Source organism: Microtus pennsylvanicus, chromosome X (assembly GCF_037038515.1).
Source record: "Microtus pennsylvanicus isolate mMicPen1 chromosome X, mMicPen1.hap1, whole genome shotgun sequence".
NCBI lineage: Eukaryota > Metazoa > Chordata > Mammalia > Rodentia > Cricetidae > Microtus > Microtus pennsylvanicus.
Genome location: NC_134601.1, coordinates 93559009 through 93572762, shown reverse-complemented (window position 1 = coordinate 93572762; position 13754 = coordinate 93559009). Strand labels below are relative to the sequence as shown.

General features: G+C 38.5%; 1 protein-coding gene across 3 annotated transcripts in view; it reads left to right on the top strand.

The window, feature by feature from the left end:
* Positions 1 to 13754, top strand: part of Klhl15 (kelch like family member 15) — a 46218-nt gene that overhangs the window by 5919 nt on the left and 26545 nt on the right. The window lies entirely within an intron of this gene.

The window sequence follows — 13754 nt, the reverse complement described above, 5'->3', positions numbered from 1 at the left end:
CACTGAGTCATATCACTGGCCATAAGATGTTTAAAAAATACAATTACTTATTTGCTTATTTATTTATTGTATGTGCATACATGTACACAGGCTACACAGCATGAATGTGGAGGTTAGAGAACTACTTGTAGGAGTAGGTTCTCTATTACCTTTTCCCTGAGATGGTACTCAGGTCGTCAGGCTGCACCACCTGAGTAAGCTGCTTTCTCTCTTTAATATGAGATACCTAAAGTTCATCAGGCTGGGGGTATATCTCAGTGATAGAGCACTTACATCCCATGTGTGAAGCCCTGGGCTCTTGTCTGCAAGCTGTGGGGGGGGGGGATCTAGCTGAATCATTGAAGCAAATAAGGTCAGATAGAAAAAGTATCTTTTGTTCTTGATTATTATCTTTGAATTTAGTTAATACTGCATCATGGACTTATAGGAAATCTGTATCATAAACTCAGGAGCTTCCAAAAGATTGTGTTAGTTATATAATTCTTGGGGAGAATGAAAATGCTAACAGTGCACGATTTGTGATTTCATGTTAAAATGCAGCTTTGAAGATTTGGGATTTTATTTCCCAATAGAGACTTTTCCTAGAATTCTCACTGGATCCAATCTCTAAAGACCAGGGAAGCTGTTTTCCATGACATCACTCTTGGACTACTTCTTACAATAAGAAATAAGTAAAGGAGCATTAAAGATGAAAAATAGCATTGAAATGGTTGAGGTTTTTTTTTTAATATTTATTTATTTATTATGTATACAATATTCTGTCTGCATGTAAGCCTGCAGGCCAGAAGAGGGCACCAGATCTCTTTACAGATGGTTGTGAGCCACCATGTGGTTGCTGGGAATTGAACTCAGGACCTTTGGAAGAGCAGGCACTGCTCTTAACCTCTGAGCCATCTTTCCAGCCCTGGTTGAGGTTTTTTTTTCCAGTTTTCTTATAATATAGGGTGACTAGATACTAAACATACCTGTAAACTGAAGTAATTTGGGTATTAGGTGCCAGTCTTGAGGCTGGAGGACCAGATCTTTCTAAATTTGCAATTTAGTACTGAGTTAAAAGAATATTTTGATGAAGAGAGTTTCAGTATTAAACAAATATGCAGTCTTTTCTCCCACATTCAGCTTGTGTTCTTTCCCAGCTTGAGTGGTTGTATATAGTGAGGATAAAAGGAATGCCTATTAGAGCTCAAAAAAATAAATTCCCCATTTCTAAATTTTCTTTTACCATCAGTGTACTGAGAAATGGCTCATTTGAGATTGTTGAATTAAAAATTATTGGCTAGATTATAGAAATTGTGTGAGATTTTATGATTTGGAAATCTTATCTTTTAAAAAATGCTAAGCTTTCATTTTCCTTTCAATATGGAAGTATGGCATTTCTTGCATAGGTGTCAATTTTGTTAGAACAATTTGATAGTGAAGGCAGTCTGGAATCATTTACATTTTTCATTGAGGGTAAACATTAACCTTTTGAGAGTCTAGCTTTTATACTGAACAGCTTACAGTTTTTTAGTTTTCAGGCAGCTTTGAGTGGAATGTGAAAACAATAAATGACTACTTACGTCTTAAACATGGAGGTTAGTTGATTTTGAAACATCTTCTATTTAGTTGTCTAGAATTTTGCCTTCAGATCAGAATGGTAGCCTTCTAACTAAAAGGGAAGCATTTAATTTCTATGCCTTTAATTTCCTTGCAATGTTACCCCCATCAGACTTCTTTCTTTACTGGTCACTAGAGAGTTTGAACTATTAGAAATTTTTGTGATATAAATAGCTTTAATAGTCTTCGAAGGCAGGTGTGTGTGTGTGTGTGTGTGTGTGTGTGTGTGTGTGTGTGTGTTTTGTGTGGTCACTTATCTCTTTATCGTCCCTTAATTGATACTTGAGATGTCCCATAGCCTCTTTATATCTCTCTCCTTTTTTTTTTAATTTTTTATTTTCGAGACAGGGTTTCTTCGTAGCTTTTGGTTCCTGTCCTGGAACTAGCTCTTGTAGACCAGGCTGGCCTCGAACTCACAGATATCCGCCTGCCTCTGCCTCCCAAGTGCTGGGATTAAAGGCGTGCGCCCGGCTTATAAATTATGGTTTTTAATGAAAAATGAGTATCTCCTCTAGAAAATTAAGATCTTGAAGTCAGGTGTAGTGGCTCATGCCGATAATCGCAGCACTTGGGAGATTGAAAAAGAATTGCTGAGTTCAAAGTCAGCCTGGACTAGGTTGAATCCCTGTCTCAAAAAAAAAAATAAAACAAAACAAAGATCCTTGATAATTGGATTATTGCTGTCCATATTTTTCCAAATCTTTCTATAACATTTGGTTTTATAAAAATATGACAGGTATTTACTTTCTGTGCATTCTTCTTAAAAAAAAAACCTCTGAAAATCATAGAGGAAAGGTGAAAGAGATAACTTCTTGGACATTGAATTTCAGAAATTCATGTGTGCTGCTAGGTTAAGTGTGTTACCTCTGAGCTACATATCCTAATTCTTAGAACTATTTTTTCTTAGCCCCAAAGCTTTTGAAATATTTTGAGAATAATTTTGACCTTGACAAGTTCTTTCAGGTGACTGTGACTCCAGATCTCTCTAGACCATATCATATGCCCAAAGACATGAATCAGTCTGTGTTGTCTCTCTCCCATCTCCCCCCGCCGGTGTGTATGTGTGTGCATATGTATGGGTATGTACTGGGAATTGAATCCTGAATCCAGGGTCCTCAGTCACCGAGGTATGAACTACATCTTTAGCCTCTTGTAGCCTCTTCAGTGCCAAGTTGATACAGCAAGATACACTATTCAGTATTTCCTTTCTAGTAGTATAAGCATGCCTTGTAATTTAGTCTAATTTAGGTTCATTCCTCTTTTGGAAAAAAAATTTATTTTAAATTCTGAAGGCCAAGTATAGAATATGTACACATTGGGTTTATAAGCCATAATTTGCCCTGATCTGAAGATCCATTATGAGAGGTCAGGATATAGAGTTTCTGAACATTTAACATTTTACGTGTTAGTAATATTTTTTTCAAAAGTCCCTTACTGGATATTTTCCCAGTCCTCATTGATCATAGAATTAAATATTTGGGTTTTGTGCTATACATCTTAGAATTACTACTTCTTTCTAAAATTGGTATAATTATATAGAGAATTTTTATATAAGGTTTTGTATAGTTCCTTTTTAAAAGTCTTACTTTTGCTTTTCTTAGTTATTTGATTTACTTAAATATGTGTTTTTGTTTTATAGGTCTCTTTTTTTTGTGTTTAAACCTTGCCATTCTGTGCTTTTTTTCTTTGTAGTGTCCAGGGTATGAATTGTGAACAAGTTGGTTTTATTTCACGTGTTCATTTGTAAGTTTGGTTATTTGATGCCTTAAATGTTGATACTATAAAACCTTGCTGTTTAGTAGAATATGCTAGATACTAATGCATTTTAAAATTTTGTTAGCCATAGTTTTTTTATCACAAGAGAAACAGATAAAACTGTTTTTAATATATTTTATTCAATATAATAAGTATATCTAAGGTAAGTAGCAAACTCAATATAAAAAGATTCTCTTACATTATTTTTTTATATCCACTCTTTACTTCTATCATTGTTATATACCCTATCTTTTTAACACTTAACTAGATGTGTGACCTCAAATAAAGTCTGTTCATCCATAAACCTTAGCGTCTTCATCTATCAAGTAAGTTACAGTTGGTCTGGGTTCTGAGAAGGTGGGCTATGGTTCAAAATGCTCTTGGTAGGGAGAAGAGGTTTCTATGAGGTTAGCAGGATTAGATTTATTATTTCAGCTACTAATAAAAGTGTCAAGTTTACTATTGGGCTTGAGTAGGCACCAAGAGAAAAAGGTGCAGTACTAATAGTGTACTTTAGGTCCATGCACTATGGTAAGTGCTTTATGTGCATTAAAACATTTAATTCTCAGAGCATCCAATATTGTAGATTCTATTACTATTAGTATCCTCATTTTACAGATGAGGACATCAGGCCACGGAGACGCTAAATAGTTTGCTCTAAGTGACAGAGCTAGTAGAAGAATAATCACAGTTTGATCTCTTGAGTGTGACTCTCGATCTAGACTTTGACTCGAGCTTTCATTGAGAGACTGTATGGTGTTATCAGTTCATCATGGAGTATTTTATGGTTTTCTGTTTCCATACATGCTTTCCATAAAAGTGTAAGTTACTGATCCTAATGCTGTTGGTCTTATTTGAAAAGTTCATTGAGTTTCCTAGGCGGAAAAAAACTAATGCATATGCCCCAGCTGTCACAAATTACTTTAGAAGTTAATTTAGATCAGATAGACTTGATAAAAGTATTGGTGGAACTTTAAAAGTAGCTATAGTTTATTTATTCATTCATTTATTTTGTTTTTCAAGATCTGGCTTCTCTGTGTAGCCCTGGTTGTCCAAGAACTTGCTTTGTAGACCAGGCTGGCCTCGTACTCAGAGATCACCTCTGTCTCTAAGTCCTAAAATTAAAGGTGTGACCACCCCTGCCCAGCTTTAGTTTGTTGGGTTTTGGGTTTTGGTTTTGGTTTTTCGAGACAGAGTCTCTCTGTAACAAATTTGGCCCTCCTGGAATTCTCTACATAGACCAGGCTGGCCTGAATCTCACAGAAATCCACCTGCCTCTGCCTCCCAAGTGCTGGAATTAAAGGCGTGCGCCACCACTGCCTGGCTTAGCTTTAGTTTTAATATGTATGTAAGAGCATTGCATATCTATACAGTCATATAAAAAGCAGAAAAACAAATGGGAGTATTATGCCTCAAAAGTTCAGATATTGTCTAATGCTTTCATTTTTTACAGAGACAGAATAATAAGAAATCTTAAGTAACTAACAGGTATTTCTGTGCTAAGACTTACTTAGGACCCTTGGCTGTAAGTAGAAATCAGCCCAGGTAATAAAAAGTAAAACTTTATTTCAAGAACATAAAGATTCCTTTCAGATCTGGGGACTGGGAAAGCACTCTTTGTACTCTTGTCTAGGCCTTCTTTCTTAGTTGACTGCTTTTCAGTGATAATTAGGCTACAAGTGGATGCCCACGGCTGCTCTTTAACATGTTTTGATTCTAGTCATACATAGTCAATGTACACTCCTTTTCCCCTTTTTCCTGTCCCTTGCCTTTCCAGATTTCTTGACAAAGTAGTATTCATCTTGGTTCATATTTCCCAGGTGGGTCTGACCGTGTGGGATTGGGGCTAGAACCAAAGTGAAGTTTACCTGCTAGGAATTCTACGTGGCTGGAGAGACAGCCGTGGGTGCTGGGAACCGAACTCTTATATTTTTGGTTGTGAGCCTAGCCTTTAACAGCTGAGCCATCTCTCCAGCCCCTGCTAGGAATTCTAGACAGGCTTGGCAAGAAAGGTACCCAGTACCCCAGCACTCGAGACAGGTAACCTGCTTATGTCTTCAGTGATTTTTTTTCTTTTTTCTTTTTTACCAGGAAGTTTCCTATTGCTTCATTGCCATATGATATTTCTGCCGTAGTTAGCTGTTTTGATTACTTTCTTTAAAGAATTATTTATTTATTATGTACACAGTGTTCTGCCTGCACATATGCCTGCAGGTAAGAAGAGGGTACCAGATTTCATTACAGATGGTTGTGAGCCATCATATGGTTGCTGGGAATTGAACTCAGGTAGGAAGAGCATACAGTACTCTTTGCTGAGCCATCTCTACAATCTCCTTGATTCCTTTTTTTGAGACAAAGTATCACACTATAGGCCAGAATGGTCTGCAACTTTCCAAGTAGCTGGGATTATAGGGGAAATCCACATGTGGGTCTGGATTACTTTTTAATATCTCTTCCAAGGGGACAATAAACTTGAGACAGGCCTGAAGTGCATAGCCTGACAAAACAAAAAATGCCCCCCAAAGAAAGTGTAATGCCTCTTATTTTTGGTGCATAGGGATTGAACCCAGGAAAGGGATTGAATCTGGGGTCTTGCACATACTGAGTCGTGTTGCAGTCCACATATCTACTTTAAAATTTTTCATTTTGAGACAGGCAGTGGTGGTGCACGCCTTTAATCCCAGCACTTGGGAGGCAGAGGCAGGTGGATCTCTGTGAACTTGAGGCCAGCCTGGTCTCAGAGCAAGTTCTAGGACTGGCTCCATAGCTACTGAGAAATACTGTCTCAAAAAACCAAAACAAACAAACATTTTCTTTTAGAGGCTGGAGAGGTGGTTCAGTGGTTAAGAGCACTTGTTGCTCTTGCAGAAAGTTAAATTGATTCCTAAAACCCACATGGTGGATCACAAACATCTGTAACTCCAATTCCACCTATCTAGTGCCTTCTTCTGAACCAGCCATGTTCATGATGCACATACATATATTTGTGCAGGCACAACACTCATACACATAAAATAAATGAGCCTTGAAAAAGGGTCTTTTTCCATTTAAATAATGTTTTTCATAAAGGTGAACATTTTTTGCAATCTTTTTATATAGTAGTAACTATTGCATACACTGGATCATTTTTTCCTTTCTTAATTTTTAAGCAGTGTTGAAGATTGATATTAGGACTTTGTGCATGGTAAGCAAGCACTGAACTCTAGCCTTTAAAGATGATCTCTCTGATAGGAAGTAAAATATATAATAATTTAGGCAATGCCAATAACAGAAACAGTCTAGCCATAGTATATGAATGGTAATGGCTTCTGTTGTTAAATTCTCATTGAATGTGACTGGTGTATATTGATGAAAGTGATATTTGGTAACCATAACCCTGAGAAAGTAAGGAAAGACCAGAATTTTCATCCAGCTTAATTTGTTATTGTGTTTTACTTGAAAATTAGTGTGGTGGTAGCCTTCTACTAATCAGTGATTGTCCAGACACTGTTTTCTTTGAGGTTACTTTTGTTCCTAGTATTTTATTTTTGTACATATACCTTCTATTACTTGAAACTTCTGGGCTAATAAACTTTTTAAAATGATTCAGAAAAGGTTAGCAGGGTTGCATATACCATTGAGCCCAGTACTTGGGAGGCAGAGGCAGGCAGGTCTCTGAGTTTGAGGCCATCTGGTCTACAGAGTGAGTTCTAGGACAACTAGAGCAATACAGAGAAAAACCTGTCTCAAAACAACAACAAATATATTCAGATAAGACAAAATTGATGAATTATATTAGTAAGTAGCCTAGGTTTGCCTTGAACCTTCTGTGGTAACTAGACAAAGCTCAAACTCTTGCCTCAGCCCTCTGAACGCTAGAATTATAAGTATGCACTTTACCTACTTACTTTAATCTTTAATATGCAAATTAAAAGTTCTGATATTATATTGTCTAGAACACCCCCCTGCACACTTAAAAGATAGCCTTCTGGGGCTAGAGAGATGACTCAGTGATTAAGAGCATTGCCTGCTCTTCCAAAGGTCCTGAGTTCAATTCCCAGCAACCACATGGTGGCTTGCAACCATCTGTAATGAGAGCTGGTGCCCTCTTCTGGCCTGCAGGAATACATGCAGGCCGAACACTGTACAAATAATAAATAAACATTTCATTTTAAAAAAAGGATAGCCTTCTGTTGTCCTATATTTTCCAAACAAAACTTCACATAGACTATTTTAGCCAGGCATGGTGCATGCCTTTAATCCCCAGCTTTTGAGAGGCAGAGGCAGGAGGCTCTCTGCGACTTTGATGCCAGCCTGGTCTATGTAGCAAGCTTCAGGACAACTGAGGCTACAAAGAGACCCTGTCTCAAAAAGTTTTTGTAAAAATTTTGTTTGTTTTGTTTTTGTTTTTTGAGACAGGGTTTCTCTGTAGCTTTGGAGCCTACAGGAGCTAGCTCTTGTAGACCAGGCTGGTCTCAAACTCACAGAGATCTGCCTGCCTCTGCCTCCCAAGAGTTTGGATTAAAGGTGTGTGTTACCATTGCCCAGCTAAATATTTTTAAAGATTATTTTTGCCTGTTTTTAATTTTTGGATAAGATCTTACTGCGTAGCCATGTTCAACCAGGAGGCAGAGGCAGGTTCAAGACTAGCCTGGTTTACATAATGAGATTCAGGCCAGCTAGGTCTGTATAGTAAGACCCTGCCTAAAAATAAAAATCTGGTTAAATTTGTGTAATTTTTAATTAATGGCATACTAAATAAATATTTTTATCTTAATTTCATTTAGTGCATACTTTTGCTACCTTTGATTAGTGAATATTTAATGTGGTAGAATCAATAGGCCTTAAAGAGTTGAGCATAGTAGTCCATGCCTATAACCATAGCTCTCTGGGGAGGCGGAAACAAGAGAATTGCTGTGAACTTAAGGCAAGTTTGGAGTACATAATGAGTTTTAGGCCAGTATAGGCTATAAAGTATGACCTTGACTCAGAAAAAAAAAGATATGGGAGGTAGGGGGCACCTGCAATATGTCTTTTGATAAGATGGAAGATACAAAAGAAAAAAAACAGAGTAGGGGAGGATAGGATTAGGATTCTGTTTTAGATATATTAATTTTGAAGTCACAAAATGATACCATCTCAAATAGAGTGTACGGAAGTGTCTGCTATGCAATTGGTTTATTATATGACAGAGTGGAGTAAGGATTGAGATACAGAAAGATTGTCAAGATATTGGTGAAAATAGACCTTCAAAATCATAGGCTTAGGTGAGATTGTTTAGAAAGATACAGTGTTTAGATGAGAGAAATGGGGCAAGAGCTGATCTGCGGATGACACCAGTGCTCAAGGGGTTACTTTGAGAAAAATGACCCCATGAATGAGAATGAAGAATGATTAGCATAGGAAGAGATTCAGAGTAATGTGCTACTGACAGCCATGAGGCAATGGCCTAAGTCATGCTGCAGAAGAATTTAGGAAAACAGAGACCAGGCAATTAGAGACTTTAAAGATTTTGTTAAAAGGTTTTTGTAAAAGCAGTGATACCTTTTGATCACAGTTATATTGCAAAATAGATTAGCAGTTAGTGGAACTGCCTGACACACCACCATGCCAAGTAAACCATTTTTAAATATTTTAATATATTATTCTTTCAGCCTTTTTTTTTTTATTTTCGAGATAGGGTTTCTCTGTAGTTTTTGGTGCCTGTCCAGACTGGCGTCAAACTCACAGAGATCCGCCTGCCTCTGCCTCCTGAATGCTGGGATTAAAGGCGTGTGCCACCACTGCCCGGCTTAGACTTTTTTTTTTCTTATGAGTCAGGATCTGGTGTAACCAAGACTAGTTTTGAACTTGGTTTGTAGCTAAGGATGACTTTGAACTACTGACCCTCCTCCTTTTGCTTCCGCTGAGATTACAGGTATATGTCACCATACCTAGTTCAGACTTTTTTCTTATTCACATTCTTTTGTTCCATGAGCTCAGGCTGGGTTCAATACTGATTAAACAGGTTAAAAAGTCAAGAAGCTAAAACAACATATTGAAGCAGTAGGAAATCTAATGATCATCTCCTCATGAAAGTGGGGGATTGGTGCCTTAGTGTGTCTTGAGCACTGCCTTTTCCTCCTTAACCATATCCAGCATACAGAGAGGTTTCCTGATTGGCACATACATCCATATATAATGTGCCTGGAAAACTGGTGTTTTTCCTTTCAGTAAATAAAAGGGAAACTATGGTAATAGAACAGTGAGATTGGCAGGTGTTGTCTCTAGAAGGAGAAGATAGGGCAGGTGACAGGAGTCAGATATGTTGCCAATTGCTCCATTGGAAGGGATCTTGTTCAAAACACCCAGGCAGACGAAAAAATTGAGATTGAGTCCCAGCATTGTCACTTGGCAGTGTTTCAGAGCCTCAGATGTTGGCTGCTACATCTTTGAATATGTTCTTCAAGCCTGATGTGTAGGTAATGTTTCAGCAGATAGCTCAAACATATAATTATAAATCATGAGACATTCTAAACTGTTTTCAAAGTGGCTATATTGTGGGGGAATATGGTGTATATCTGTAATTCTCCAGAATACAGAGACAGGGTTTTTCTGTGTGACAGTCCTGGCTGTCCTGGAACTCCTTTGTAAACCTGACTGGCCTCAAACTCACAGAGACCCATCTGCCTCTGCCTCCTGAGTCCTGGGACAAAAGGTGTGCGATACCATGCCTGGCTTCATTTCTTAACTATGTGGAGAAGGATTTGGGAGTCTGAGACAGGAAGATGCTATGAGTTCAAGGCCAGCCTAGACTGTAGAGTGAGACTCTTGAAACCCTGTCTCAAAATCACCCCTCCTCCAATGGATATAATATTCCAGAGGTTAGTCCATACCAGTTATGTTTAGTTTGGTAACATATTGTGATTGTGTATCAATACTCACCAGTAGGGAATGGCCATGGTGGCGCATGCCTTTAATCCCAGCACTTGGGTGGCAGAGGCAGGTGGATCTCTGTGAGTTCAAAGCCAGCTACAGAGTGAGTTCCAGGACAGGCTCCAAAGCTACACAGAGAAACCCTGTGTTGAAAAACAAAAAACGGGCTGGAGAGATGGCTCAACAGTTAAGAGCACTGCCTACTGTTCCAGAGGTCCTGAGTTCAATTCCCAGCAACCACATGGTGGCTCACAACCATCTGTAGTAAGACTTGGTGTCCTCTTCTGGCCTGCAGAACACTGTATACATAATGAATAAATAAATCTTTAAAAAAAAAGAAAACAAAAAACAAGCAAAATAAAAAAAGAAGAAATAACTGTCCACAGACACTTAAGAGTAAAAGACAGATCAGCATGGTTTTTGTTTAGTGGGACAAAGAGGCAAGAAAAATGGAAGCCCTGACAGGAGTTGTTGATCTGGCATGGGAAAGTGTAAGATGCAAAAAGAGTGATAAAGTTAAGATATGATATGACAAGTGAAGAAAGAGGAAGAATTGCCTCTAGCTGTGGTGATAGAGGCTTATGATCCTATACTTGTAAAGCAAGATGTCTGAGTCTTTGTCTGTCTTGGGTTATTTGGTCTCTCTCTCTCTTTCTTTTTTCTTTTTGGTTTTTCGAGACAGGGTTTCTCTGTGGCTTTGGAGCCTGTCCTGGAACTAGCTCTGTAGACCAGGCTGGTCTCGAACTCACAGAGATCCACCTGCCTCTGCCTCCCGAGTGCTGGGATTAAAGGCATGCGCCACCACCGCCCGGCTCTTTTTTCTTTTCTTTTTTTTTGAAACAGGGTTTCTCTGTGGTTTTTGGTTCCTGTCCTGGAACTAGCTCTTTTTATTTTTTTTAATATTTATTTATTTATTATGTATATACAATGTTCTGTCTCTGTGTATGCCTGAAGGCCAGAAGAGGGCACCAGACCTCATTACAGATGGTTGTGAGCCACCATGTGGTTGCTGGGAATTGAACTCAGGACCTTTGGAAGAGCAGGCAATGCTCTTAACCACTGAGCCATCTCTCCAGCCCCTGGAACTAGCTCTTGTAGACCAGGCTGGCTTCGAACTCACAGAGATCCGCCTGCCTCTGCCTCCCAAGTGCTGGGACTAAAGTCGTGCACCACCATCACCTGGCCTTTTTTTTCCCCCTGAGACAGGGTTTCGCTGTGTAACAGCCCTAGCTGTCCTGGAACTAGCTCTTGTAGACCAGGCTGGTCTGGAACTCACAGAGATCCGCCTGCCTCTGCCTCCGGAGTACTGGGATTAAAGGCCCGCACCACCGCCCGCCTCCGGTTTCTTTCTTTAAAAGGAGCATTGTTAATTAGGAAGTTGATAGTTTGGATTTCAGATCTGTACTAGTTCTGGATAAGGGCACATCTTAAGGATTTGCAATGGAATAAGGGAGGGTATATAGAAGTTAAGGAATATTTGGAGGAACTATGACTCAGTTTTTGTGTGGATTGTCTTTTATGAATGCTGAATGGGTACATATAACTCAGCGAGGTGCCAGTTATGTGGGAAAGTGATTGATCAAGAGGTGTGTAATAAGAGATAACAGAGGATGGATTTTTATATTATAAAAAATTCTGAGTTTTATTTAGGAAAAGGATGGTAGGAAGTTAAGGAAAGGATTAAGAATATCTGTATGCCTTGGAAGAGTATTTTTAATAGGATGGGTGAAGGTGGGAATAGAAGCATGATGTCTGGAAGGTGGGAATTTGAGGAAAAATATTTAAGGATGGAGAAGGAACTTTGGACCAACATGTGCATGTAAGGAAGTTTATGTGTAATTCAAGGTTCTACAGGGCACAGTGGAAGGAATTGTAAAGGCATTTACGAATGGAGAAATCCTTAGAGAGGAAGCTAGGAGCTATGTGAGCATGCAAAGAAAAGAGCAAGATAGAAGATGACCTGAGGTGGATGCTAGTGGGAAGAAGAAAATTGCTTCAGTTCATAAGCAGAATCGACTAAATTTACTTTTTGCTTGAACCTATTTTATTTTTCTTATTTATATTTTTGTAATACTTTGAATTGAACCCAGGACTTGCATATTAAATATGCACTCTACCTCTAAGCTATGCCTCTTGCCATAGATCGAATTTGGTTGTTTTTTCTTGTGTTTTGAGACAAAGTCTCATTGTGTAGCTCTGGATAGTTTGGAAGTTGATGTGTAGGCATGACTGATCTTGAATTAAGATCCACCTGCCTCTACTTCCTTGAGTGTTGGGATTAAAGACATGCCTCCATGCCCAGCCTCTACCTCATATCTGATTTTAATTGTATCGTGTTAGCTTAATTTTTTTCTTTCCCTCCCTCCCTCCCTCCCTCCCTCCCTCCCTCCCTCCCTCCCTCCGTTTCTTTGAGATTTCCTTTCCTCTGAGTAGCATCCCTAGCTGTCCTGGAACTCATTTTATAGACCAGGTCTCACTCTGTAGCTGGCCTTGAACTCACAGAGATCCACCTGCCTCTGCCTGCCTTCCAAGTGCTGGGAATAAAGACATTCACCACCATGCCTGGGTTTATTTCTTAGCTATGTGGAGATTTGTTTCCTTTAAAAATTATATATTTTAGATATAAAAGCATTCATCTGTTTTTAAAATGAGGTTAATACGGTAAGTATAGAAGAAAAATGTCTCTTAAAACTTACTACCTAGGTTCATCATTTTAGTATATGTTCTTCCAGACTTTTTCCTCATCTGAACAAATACATATATATTTTATTTTTGAAACTATACTCAGTATATCGTGGTAGCAGCTAATAAACATCCTTTGTCAGAATAAGCAGATTTCTACCACCACTCTTATCTATTAAAGTAATCTACCATAAGACTGTACCATATTTATTTACTAATCTGTTGTCAGACTTGTTTTTGTTTTACATAGTATCTTGTTATGTACCCCTAGCTGGCCAGAACTTAATGCCTCTGTTTCCCGAGTGCCACATGTCCCACAAGTGTCAAGCTTTTGTGTATTTTTTGTTGACAAGGACGGTCTGTCTTTGTAGCTCAAGACAGGAGCTGGTCTGGAACTTGCTGTGTAACTCAGGCTGACTTTGAATTTTCAGCAAGCTTTGTTTATCACTCTCCCTCTGTTCTTCCTCTCCTCCCCCTTCTCCTTTTTTCCTTCCTTCATCATGCCCAGGCTGGCCTGGAACTATGGATTTGAGTGATGTTTTTCTTCCAGCCTCTTGAGGAGCTATAACTGCAAATGCATGTTACTGTGCCAGATACTTTATAATAGCTTATTATAAATCCTAGGAAGAAGAATTTTATCTGTACAACTTGGCATGTTTATCTAATTACTTTCTTTGGGTGAATTTCTAGGAATTTTCAAGTTTGGTTTTTTTCTGGATATAATTTTTTTTTGCTTTTCCTTAACTACATACTTGCATATGAAATCTTTTGTATTCCTAGTTTTGGAACATGTGTATATTTGATGGATTATGTAAAGTAAGTCAGAT